The sequence below is a fragment of the Equus caballus genome, chromosome 20 (assembly GCF_041296265.1).
Source record: "Equus caballus isolate H_3958 breed thoroughbred chromosome 20, TB-T2T, whole genome shotgun sequence".
Lineage (NCBI taxonomy): Eukaryota > Metazoa > Chordata > Mammalia > Perissodactyla > Equidae > Equus > Equus caballus.
This window is the reverse complement of record NC_091703.1, coordinates 38,857,320-38,869,598: the sequence shown is the minus strand read 5'-3', so window position 1 is coordinate 38,869,598 and position 12,279 is coordinate 38,857,320. Positions and strand designations below refer to the sequence as shown.

At 48.6% G+C, this 12,279-nt stretch overlaps 1 protein-coding gene across 2 annotated transcripts in view; it reads right to left on the bottom strand.

Annotated features, from left to right (window-relative positions):
• PPARD (peroxisome proliferator activated receptor delta) overlaps positions 1-12,279 on the bottom strand; it is a 73,236-nt gene that overhangs the window by 52,269 nt on the left and 8,688 nt on the right.

Genomic DNA, 12,279 nt, shown 5'->3' with positions numbered 1-12,279 from the left:
ATCTAGGGTTGTCATATTCTTTGCATCAAAGATAACCAGACAGCTACGCAAAGGAATTTTCTACTCCAGATAAATCAAACCAAGTAAGTCCCGGTTAAAAAGGATCTGTTTGACTGCTGGCAAAGCTTGCAATCTCTGCAAACACTTAAAAGAAAACCAGCAGTCACCATAAAGCTCAGATACTATCAAAGAACGCTAAAGAATATCAAAGATTTGAGCAGATGCGGTCAGAAGACACCTGGGCACATTCAGGAGTCAATTCCTGGTTGTAAAGCATGAGGTCCTCAGGACAATCATTCTCAGGCCCACAAGGTCTCCTCTGATCAGTGACTTCAAAGGCAGCTTTCTGAGAAGTCAGTGCTTCCCCAACCAGGCTGTCCCCTCAAGTCGACGGGGAACTTTCAAATGCAGATTCCTGGACTTCATTCCTGGAAATTATAATTCAAGAGGCCTGAGGCAAGGCTCAGAAATCTACATGTTTTCCAAAACTCCCTGGTGAATCTGCCAGCTGAGCGATGTCTGGGAATCACTGGACTAGACACCATCTGGGAGAACTCGCAACAGGGCCAGCCTGAACATCTGGCTGTAATGCCACAAGGATCCCATAGGGCCAGTGGTGTGGATCAAAGGGTAAGTGCAGAAAGGGAAACTCCATGGGGAAATTCCATCCTCATCTGGCAATCAGTGCTGAAGCCTGGGGGACAGCTAGCAAATCCCTAGGACAAAGCTGATGTTGGAAGGTTCTCTCTTGGCCCAGTGATCTTGGATGCTAACCTGTGAAAAAGGGGCGACTAGGTGCAACTTCCACTCTGGGAGGCCAAAGTAAAAGTCAATTTCCTCTCGCAATAGACATGAGCCAGGAAGCTTTGCAGCCCCCAAGGAGTCAGAAGCAGAAAGGCACACAGTGCGGAGTGGGAGAAAGAGTCCTGGGTCTGAGTCACACAGATCTGGGTTCAAATCCCCACTCTCTATTATTAGCTATCTGTGGATTAAAGGTGGCCACAATCCCTTTGTCACTCCTCCCATAAAGATATGGCGTCTAGGGGCTGGCCCCGTGGCCAAGTGGTTAAAGTTCCACGCACTCCACTTCAGCAGCCTAGGTTCATGGGTTTGGATCCTGGGCACTGACCTGTTCCACTCGTCAGCCATGCTGTGGCAGTGACCCACACACAAAATAGAGGAAGACCAGCACAGATGTCAGTTCAGGGCTAATCTTCCTCAAGCAAAAAAAGAGGAGGATTGGCAACGATGCTAACTCCGGGAGAATCTTCCTCACAAAAAAAAAAAAAAGAAAAAGATGTAGAGTCTAATTCCCCTCCTTGAATCTGGGCTGGCCCAGTAACTGCTCTGACCAGTAAAATGTGGCAGAGGCCCCGCCACACAGTGTCCAGGCTGCTGAGGGAACACATACACTCAGTTTCAAACAAACAACCCCACAGTACCCTTTCACCAACAAGCTCCCACTTTTAGGGCCCTTTTTGGCCAAAGGTACATCTTCAGATACAAAGTACAGGAACCATTTACGATGCCCCTATAATTGGGAAGGGCCCCACCAACAAGTGCCCAATGTTCCAGGATGACTCACCTTCCCCCAGGACACCAGTGTCCCCTCTGGCCTCTCTTCTTCCTCTTACAGTGTCATCTTTGTCCCAGCCACCTAGGTTCAAAAAGTCAACCCCTCAGACTCCTGCATCTCCCTTCTGCTTCCAGGGAACAGCCAAGACCTCACCTCTCCAGTCACCCTCACCATTCCACTCTCCGCCATCAAAAGGCACCGTCTTCAAGGCCAGGCACATCTGAGTGCTGCTGTGCAACCTACTAGCTGTGGACCAAATGCAAGTTTCTTAACCTTGCTGAGGCTTAGTTTCCTCAGCTGAAAACTGAATATAAATCATCAATTCCTTCTTTTTGTGGTCGTTTCGAAGATAAGAGAAAATGCAGCCAAAGTACATAGTAAAGGTACCCAATACATAGCTACTGTTATCACAGGCCAGAAACTTTTCACCTAGATTAATACAGACATCTCCTAATCTAAGTCTCTACCTGCGTCTCTCTCTCCATTTTGACCCCACTAGTCTAACGCTAGCAGATTAATTATCCCAGGTGACAGCTTTCATATTATTTGCCTGATCAAAGGCCTTCAGTGGCTCCCACTGTTCTCACATCAATCCCAACTTCTCAGCCAAGTGTGGAAGATTATCTACAATAATGGCTCCATCCTGCCACACTGGCCTGTTCCACCAATCCCATCCTCACTGCAAGTGTCTGCTGGAGGCAGCCTTCTAAAACGGCTCGCAATAACACCTGCCTCCCAGTATTCACGCCCTTGTGTAACTGCCTCCTGACCCACAGAAACTGCAAGTTCATAAAAGTCATTTTAAGCCATAATCACATCTGAGCTGTTGCTCCTTGACTCACACTTGCCCTTCCCACAACATCTCAGCCTGCTGCAATTCCGCCCAGCCTGCAAGGCCCACCTCAGATGCCATGCACACCCTGAGCCTTTCTTAAGGCTCCATCAACCAGCCTCCTCTGGAAGCTGTCCCCTCCTCCCCACAACGTTCCCACACATATCTCCATCACTGCATCTGTCACACTGTATCATTATCAATCTGCTTATCTGCATGCAAAACGACACACGTCAAGGTTACTCACTGCAGCAAGAGTGGAAATCACCTGCACATCCACGAATAAACAGGAGAATGGCACACCCACACAAGAGAAGAGGGAGCAGCGACAAAGAATGAGGAAGCTCCAGAGGCACTGGTATGCAAAGAGGGACAACGTTCAAGACGTGAGGCAAGTGGCAGTCCAGTGAGTATGGCAGATAGCCATCTGCCTGGAAAATACTGATGTAATAACAGAGAAGGTAAAGGTGCAGGCTCATGAGTGAAGGTGAGGGGGCACAGGGCAGCCGAGAGACAAGCGAGGGAAAGAGGGAATGTCTTCTGAATTTTGTAGCATGTCAAGAATTATCTATCAAAAACAAACAGCTCTAAAAGACTGAAAGCTTTCCGCCTAAGATCCAGAACAAGATAAGGATGTCCATTCTTACCCCTTCTATTCAATACTGTACTGGAGATTCTAGCCAGGACAATTAGGTGAGAAAAAGAAATGAAAGTTATTTGGATTGAAAAGAAAAAGGTGAAACCACCTCAGAGGCCAGCCCGGTGGCATAGTGGTTAAGTGTGCGTGCGCCACTTCGGTGGCCCAGGGTCTGCAGGTTCGGATCCCGGGTGTAAACCTAGCACCGATGGTCAAGCCACGCTGTGGTCGCATCCCACATACAAAACAGAGGAAGACCAGCACAGATGTTAGCTCAGGGACAATCTTCCTCAAGCAAAAAGAGGAAGACTGGCAACAGGTGTTAGCTCAGGGCCGATCTTCCTCACCAAAAAAAAAAAAAAAAAGAATTACCATATGACCCAGCAATTCTACTTCTGAGTAAAACAACAAAATTGAAAGGAGGGACATGAACAGATATTTGTGCATCCATGTCTACAGCAGCACATTCACAATAGCCAAAAGGTAAAAGTAACAGATGAAGAGATCATCAACAGATGAATGGATCGACAAAAGGTGGTATGTACAAACAGTGGAACATTATTCAGCCTTAAAAAGAAAGGAAATTCTGGCACATGCTACAATATGAATGAAGCCTGAAGACATGTTAAGTGAAATAAGTTAGTCACAAAAGGACAAACACTGTATGATTTCACTCATATGACATACTTAGGGTAGTCAAATTCACTGAGACAGAAAATAGAATGGTTTTGCCAGGGGCTGGGGGGAGAGGAAAACGGGGAGTTATTATTTAGTGGGTACAGTTTCATTTTTGCAAGATATAAAAAAGTTCTGGAGATGGATGGTAGTGATGGTTGTACAACAATGTGAATGTACTTAATGTCACTGAAAAGTACGTTTAAAAAAATGATTAAAACGGTAACTTTTATGTTATGTATATTTTATAATTAAAAATAAATAACCAATAAACATAAACAAATAAATGAGTGAGGGCATGGTACAGCCACTTTGGACAACAGTTTGGTAGTTCCTCAAAATGTTAAACACAGAGTTACCATATGACCCAGCAATTCCACTCCTAGGTATATTTCCGAAAGAACTTAAAGCATATGTTCACACAAAAGCCTGTAAATGAATGTTCACAGCAGCCAAAAAATGGAAACAATCCAAATGTCCATCAACTGATGAATGGATAAACAAAATGTGTATCCCGTACAGTGGAATATTATTCAGCCATAAAAAGGAGTGAAGTACCATTAGACGCTACAATATGGATGAACCTTGGAAACATTATGCTAAGTGAAAGAAGCTAGACATAAAAGGCCACATATTGTATGGATCCCACTTATACAAAATGTCCAAAAGAGGGACATCCATAGAAAAGGACAGTAGATTAGCAGTTGCCAGGGGACAGATGAGGAGAGGGTTGTATTGGGAGTAACTACTAACAGGTATAGCGTTTGTTTTGGGGATGATGGAAATGACCTGGAATTAGATACTGGCAATGGTTGTACAACCCAGTAAATATACCAAAAACCATTGAAGTGTACACTTTAAAGTGGTGAATTTTATATTATGTGAAGTATATCTCAATTTTACAATGCTACAGAAAAGCAGAGAATATAAAGTGAACCACTCACATTCTGCCTGTGGCTCAGTGATTCAGAAGCTTGTCCCTGTCCTTGCTCTCCTGCCCTGCAAGGCTGCCTGTCCACCTCCTCCACTTCTGTGTCCCCTGGCACTCCCTGACTGTTCACCAGCCCATCATCTCCTGACTTCCCACTTTCTGACTCTTGGACAAGGCCTGCCCCAGCCTCACTGGACCCACCCCTTTCCTGGCAGGTCTCCACCACCTACTCAGACCCACCCAAGACCGTCTGGAGGCTGAGACACCAGCCCCACGAGTCACCCCAGATGAGTTGCCCAATGACCAGGACTGCGGTTACAAACGTGTGTCAGCTGAGGGATATGGTTTCACATAGGAACTTAATTATAGCTTAGGAGTGGAGGAAGGGAGACGAGTAGAGTAGGCTTCGAGGGGACATACAGGAAGCCACTCTGCTCTGCAGCCCAGAGAATATCTGTCAGGTCTCGCCAGGACTATGATCCACAGGAAAACAAGTATTATCCAGTCAGGCCCACAGGAACACACGACTTATGGAAATCATCCTGTTCATAAGCATGAATTCCTGGCCCCGCCATGCAGCACCAGCCCGTGTGCAGACCAGAGCGGCCCAGAAAAAAGCTGAGATGCCAAGTCTCACTTCCCTTCAGGGCTCAGATAAGCCTTCTCCTCACCTACCGCCAGAGACCCCATTTTACTCTGTGCATAGGTTGTTCCTCCCAGAATATTTCATCTTCAGTTTTCTCCCTGGCTCTGAGCTGCTTTTCTAGAATGGAATCTGAGCTATGGATCCTGAGGATGCTGGGAATACCTTCCCCTTGCCTGACTACTATGCTCAGATCCCTGCCTCCTGCCCAGGGAGATGCCATGTGGAGCACCTGTGGCACACAGGTGTCAGTAGGACCCGGTAGCTGGGTATACCAGACCTGTCAAACCACCTGGCCTGGGCACTGCCAGGTGGGGAAAGCAGACCTGGCAGAAGTTCATAGAAAGAGCAGAGCCTGGGTGGAGAAGTGTGTTCCATCAAGACATATTTCTTTCTCCCCTACTTCCAGCCCATATCCAGGCCCCTTATTCTCCAGGCCTCTTCCTGGTCAGCTTGCTTGCTGTCTCAGTGAGAAGTCCCCACTATCAATGACCTGCTACCTGAGCTGCCGCCTTCAACCCATCACCCAATTTCTTCTCACTGCTTCAAGACCCCAGGCCCTCCTCTCTGTCATTCTTCCCAAGACCCCACCCCTAGCCCAGGCATGACCCTTCCCATGTCCTCTCTGTGTACCTTTTTTTGAAGCTCCCTAGAGGTTTCTCCCTAAAAGCCATGGAAAGAAACCTTCAGACTGGAGGTGGTATCCTTTTCAGGGTTTGTATGGAAGAAATAAAAAAGGCAGAGGGGTGGGTAGGGAGAGCAGATGGCAGGGGGTGGGCTGGCGAGCACGGACGAAGACAGATGGGGAGAGGCAGAGACTGACTTCACGCACCTCTCTGCCCTCCACTCCTTAAGCCATTACCCCAATGAACAACCACACGGCTCTTCCCAAATGCTTCTCTTTGGGCAAAATGCCTTTCTTTGCTCACTCAAAAAGGGCAGGAAAGGTCAGAGAGCAAACAGATGTAATCAAACCACCCAAAAAATGGGAAAGGCAAGTCACAAAACCAAATGTTAAAGAGTATCTCATTTCTGAAACAAAAAATAGGTATACAAAGTCAGTAAAATCTGAAAGAGCACAGACCAAAATTTACAGCAGTCACTGATGGATGGTATTATTATCTATGACTTCTATTTCTTCTCAGTGCTTATTTGTATTTTCTAATTGTCTATAATGAATAAACACTACTTAGATAACAAAAGATTTTATTTTATTTTTTTAAAGATTGGCACCTGAAGTAACAACTGTTGCCAATCTTTTTTTTTTCTTCTTCTTCTCCCCAAAGCCCCCCAGTACATAGTTGTATATTCTAGTTGTGAGCGCCTCTGGTTGTGCTATGTGGGACGCCGTCTCAGCATGGCTCGATGAGTGGTGCCATGTCCACGCCCAGGATCTGAACCGGTGAAACCCCGGGCCACCAAAGCGGAGAGCACAAACTTAACCACTCGGCCATGGGGCTGGTCCCAAAAACATTTTAAAGTAAATTAAAAACCCCACACACAGAAATTCTTGCGCCCAAGTGCCAGCCCCAGATCCTAAAAAAGACAGCTTCCCAAATTCCCCCTCTCCTGGCCATTGGTGGCGTCTGATTAATTTCTAAGCCCCCAAATACAAGTTTCCAAAGATGTCTTTCACTGTTACTAGCTAGCTAAACAGTGCCAGTGGCAAGCCCTTCCCCTAAAACCTTGGGCCCAACCACCCAGAACCACGTGGCAGTGTCTGTACCCATGGGACACAGGGCCCCGACCCCTCCAGAACTCACATCCAAAAGCCAGGGCCTCAGAAAGGAGCAAAAGCAAAAACAGGGCCTGGGGACTACTGACATCCTCAGGCTGGAAGACTCCTCACCTCCCCTGGTTGCCTCTTCCAGGGCCCAGGCGGGGGCTGGCAGGGTGGATGGTGGCAGCTGCCATGGGAACTACCCTGTGGGGTCCCGCAGGCAGTCAGTGACTGGAGTCAACACCTGCTCCAGCCAACATTCAGATACAAAGAGGAAGACAGTCTTGAAGTTCTGTTCAGTCCTATCAACATTTCCTGGCAGCCCCCTGTGGGGCTGGGTGCGGAGATAATCGGATAAAACAATCAGGCTCAATGAGCACCTCCTCTGTCTTGACGTGGACAGCTCCTTTAATCCTCAAGTCATCCCTGAGGGGTAGGGAGGGTCTACAATTATCGCCCCTGTTACAGATGAGGAAGCCTTGAAGGATAAAGTGACTTGCCCAAGGCCACGAGCAGAGCCTGAATTCAGTCCCACCCAATCCTAACCACTGCCCCACATTATCTCAAAGTTCTCATCCTCAGAAACAGCGAGAGGGCTAGAAATACAAAGAGTGCTACATGCTACTTCCTGTTCTGCTCATTCCCTTCTGAGAAGCCAAAGAAACGAGCAGTACTGCTGTCCCTCTATCCAGGATCCCCTGGCCTAGAGCCGGCCGGAGGAGGGACCATTAAGCCAGGAAGGTGGGCACAGTCCCCAGAGCTCAGCCAAGGCCACCGCTGAGATGCCAAGTATGCCTTCCCCGTACTCCAACCCCTGCCTCCAGCCAGGAAGTGGGAGCAGAAATAAATACAGCTGTCTAAAAATAAAGCAGGGATGGAAAGGTGCAAGAAAGGAGACGAATGGAATGCCACTGCTGGTTTGACCAGCAAGTCCTGCTGGTCTAGGTAGGACTTGTATTGCTGAGCAAGACAGGTACCAAGAGCCCCCGATTCTTCCTCGGCCTCTGCTCACAGCCTGCAGAGGCATACCTGCACACATTCGAACAGCCTGGAAAGCCCAAGCTAAGGAGACATGAGCAGGAAGAGCAGAGTTACTAAACTGAGAACAAGGGCTCCAAAGGACTCAAACCCCAGCTCTGTCATTTGTCAGCTGTATGACTCAAGCAAGCTGTTCAACCTTTCTGATCCCACACCTCCTCATCTCTTCCATGGGAATACCAATACCCACATCTTGCAGGTTGGTGTGAGGGTGAGTGAGCTCATCTACGGAGTAACACCTGGCCCAAGGGAGAAACTGAATAAAGGCAATTTCCCTTCCTTCCTTCCCTCCATATGTGCACATCTGGGCCACGTTCTCTTTCTCTCCCTTCACCAGACTGAAAGCAGGTTGATTAACCACTTGGAGCAAAGACTGTTTTTTCCTCCTATGAGTCCCTCCCACCCTACATACCTGGCCTACCAGTTGGCTGCTTATTTCTCATGGTTCTAGGGGGCTGCTCAACGCCCTGAAGCAGATCCAGGGAGCCACTAGGCACAGCCACTCTCAGGGCCTCCTCTGCCCACTGACCTGGAAGGAGACTCTGCAGGGGGGCCCAAAGCCTGCCAACGTTTTGCTTCTGCTCAGTGACCAACAAGGGACTCTGCTGTGCTCGAAAGCAGGGAGTGTTCTCTGCAGCCAACACCCATCTGGCCAGTCAAGCAGGTAATTCCCAAGCTAGAAGAACTAGATTCCACCAGCCATCCTTCTGTGGGGAGGCCCTGAAATGTGGTGATCAAAGATAGCGACTTTATATCAGTTGGGTTCAAATCCAAGCTTTGCCATGATTAGTTGTGCAGCTCTGGGCAGTTTTCCTAACCAGTCTGAGCCTCAGCATCCTCATCAGTAAAAAGGGCATGATGATTCCTCCCTCTTAGAGTTGTGTGAACAAGGTGATGCATGTAAAGTGATTAGCACAGTGCATTCAACACGTGACAGCCATATTCCACTCAGCCCCCGGGCAGCTACTGGCTTCTGCTGAGAATGAGAAGGCAACCAGACACAGGTGAGCCCAGCTCCTGAAGAACTCTCAGTCCAAGAGCAGAGCCCCGAACATGGGCATTAACTCCACCATAAACACCATGGTAGATGCCAAGCCAGAGGTGTGAGAAGGGAGCCTTACCAGACCTGCAGAGGAGGAAGCCGGGGAGGAGGAGGCAACTGGGAAAGACTCTGCCAAAGCCAAAAATCTCAGTTGTCTCCACTGAGCTTCAACCGAAGGGAGGGGCGACAACTGGGCAAGGGGTCCTAGAATGAACATGTCAGCTTCAGTTTCCTCTACAGATGTCTGACTGCTGCTCCACGAAATGACTTCGCAGACAGGGCTCTGGTGCAGGCTAGTGCTAGGGCCACTCTGTGGGAAGAAGGCCACTTAGGCCAGCCATCCAGCAACCCTTCCATCTGACAAGTGCCTAGTGAGCATCTCTGCACAAGGCACTTGCCCATCGAGGAGCCGATTTATGGGGAGATGATCTCTGATCATGGTTAATGGGCACCCCTCAGGACTGAGGATGTGACCGTGCATCACTGGCTGCTCCCTTGTGACGAAACGAGGTCTCTGATTCATAGAGAACATCAGATGGATGGACTAGTTCTTCCTCATGACAGAAGTGGAAAGCAGAAAGGAGGGCAAGGTTCAGGCTGCAGTCCACAGAGAGCAAGCAGCACAGGGAGAAGCTCTGGGAGTGCTGAACCAGCTCAAGAGAGGTACTTCTTGGTTATCTACACCGTGCCCAGGGTGGGAGTACAAAAGTGAATCAAAAACAGATGGTCCTGGTAGTGCGGGAGAAGACAAGGCTACCCCAGGCTTCAGAGGACAGAGGAGGCCTTGGCCTTGGCCTGGGTGCAGATATGCCTACTAGGTCAGGCAAAGGGCTAGAAAACAGACAAAATATTTTTCTAAAAGGAGACACACTGAAGATATGAAAGGCAAATTGTTAAGCAGCTACTGAAGTACCCTGGGGTATTGGGATCCCCAAAAGAAAAGTCACAAGAATCACACACCATATAAACAGGGCAGGATTAATACAATTTTGATTGGATGTATTTCTCAGTTTGGGAATTTATTTACCCAGTGATCTTCACTCCAGAGACAGAAATTATTATCAATTTGTTTACAACCAGAGAATTTTTACTTTTCAATGATAATCAATTTGGTGCCATTATTTAAAGCAGGTTCTGGGCAGTCACCCAGGACTATAACACTGGGGACACAGGCAGGAGGATTTAATCTGTGTAGACAGTGTGTACCTGGCCCCCAGATGACAACGAAGCTCACCACAGTCTACTGTCATGGAAACCAACCCCAAAACTACCTGGTGCGAATGGCCACCCTGCATTTCTCAGCACAGTCTACCGTTTGTCATGACGGACTATCCGTTTAGAAAGTGCCAGAGAATGGGGCCGCCCCAGTGGCACAGAGGTTAAGTGCGCATGTTCCACTTCGGCGGCCCAGGGTTCGCCGGTTCAGATCCCTGGTGCAGACATGGCACTGCTCAGTAAGCCATGCTGTGGTAGGCGTCCCACATATAAAGTGGAAGATGAGCATGGATGTGAGCTCAGGGCCAGTCTCCTCAGTGAAAAGAGGAGGATTGGCAGCAGATGTTAGCTCAGGGCTAATCTTCCTCAACAACAACAAAAAAGTAAGTGCCAGAGCACCAGAACTGTCATGGGGTCACTATCTGGGAGGGAGGGAGTTTTCAAGCTGGGCTTACTTGACCTTTTGGGATCTGATTCTCGGAAATCCAAGCAACACTGTGAAGACCTGGAGGAGGTAGAGTCCTGTGGTCTGGAACAGCCCCTCCAGGAATGGGGGTCTGACTGCCGAGAGCCTGGGTGACAACCACAAATGTGCAGTGGCACAAGCTCGTGCTTCGCTCTCTTCCTCCGGCAGCCACCTGGGGGAGTCATGGGGAAGAAGGCAGGCTGCAGTGCAGCTCCTGGGAGGAAAGGGCAGGGAGAGGAGGGCGCCATGAGGAAAGCATTTCAGGTGGGCAACTGTGGGACCCCCAGTGGGAAGACCAGGAGGGGTGGAGTGGAAAGAAGTGGCAGGCTCGGGGGCCTGGAGGTCCTTATGGGGCTGAGAAGGAGGGTGATGGAAGTGAGGATCCCCAGAAACCACCCCAGAACTGCCTGGTGCAAGTGGCCAACCTCACTTCTAGGTACTCAGCTCTACGCCACCACTGACAGTGTAACTGCTTTCAATATTCAGAAAGAGGAGGTTGCTCTTCTTCCCCCCTCATCTAACATGTTAAGTTGATTCTGTCTACCTGCTGATATCCCCTAGGCAGGTATGACGTGACAAAATATCCTCTGGAAAGGAATTGAGGAACACAAGCATAAAGATGGAGTGGTAGTGTGAGGAGAGAGAAAGGAAGGAAGGGGCAAAGGGCTGCGTGAAGCAAGAGATTTTCTAGTACTTCAGGGTCATTGGCGATCCGGCCCCTAATCACACCTCTGACCTCATCTTCTATTCTCTTCCTCCCTCACTCCACTACAGCCACACTGGCTCCCTGACTATTCCTCAAACACATCAGCCACGTTCCTGTCTCAGGGCCTTTGCACTTGCTTTCCTCTGCCTTCTTCCCAGACATGGGTCACTCTCCTCTTTCAGCTCAAACGTTACCTTCTCAGCAAGGCCTTCCCCAAACCCTCTATTTAAAACTGCCACTACCTCCTTCCTACTTTATATTTCGATATAGCATTTATCACCACCTGACATGTGATTTACTTAATTTACTTACTTAATCCCTCCCCTTTCCCTACCACAACCACCATGAGAGCAGGAGATGAAACTCTTTATTTGATCTGAGTGAAGGTGTGGGGCGAGCTCCAAAAGCAAAGATCAGATACTATCTGAGCCCTTCTCTTTTGCTCCCAACAAGTCCGTGAAAGGTTCCCCCAAGGAGCATATTCTCTAGAATATTAGTCTGGAAAAAGGCTAGACCGAGAATCTCCACCTGCCATGAAAGGGATTCTCTACGATCACCTTAAAACAAGAACAAGGATCAGCCAAGTCACCACCTGCGCCTGGAGGCGGATGAGCCCTGGAGTAGTTTCCTGTTGCCACTCTAACAAACTACCACAAACTTAATGGCTTAAAACAAAACATATTTATTATCTTACAGCTCTGGAGGTCACAAGTCCAAAATTAGTTTTACTGGGCCAAAACCAAGGTACTGGCAGCGCCACACTTCCTCCCGAGGTTCTAGGGGAGCACGTTTCCTTGG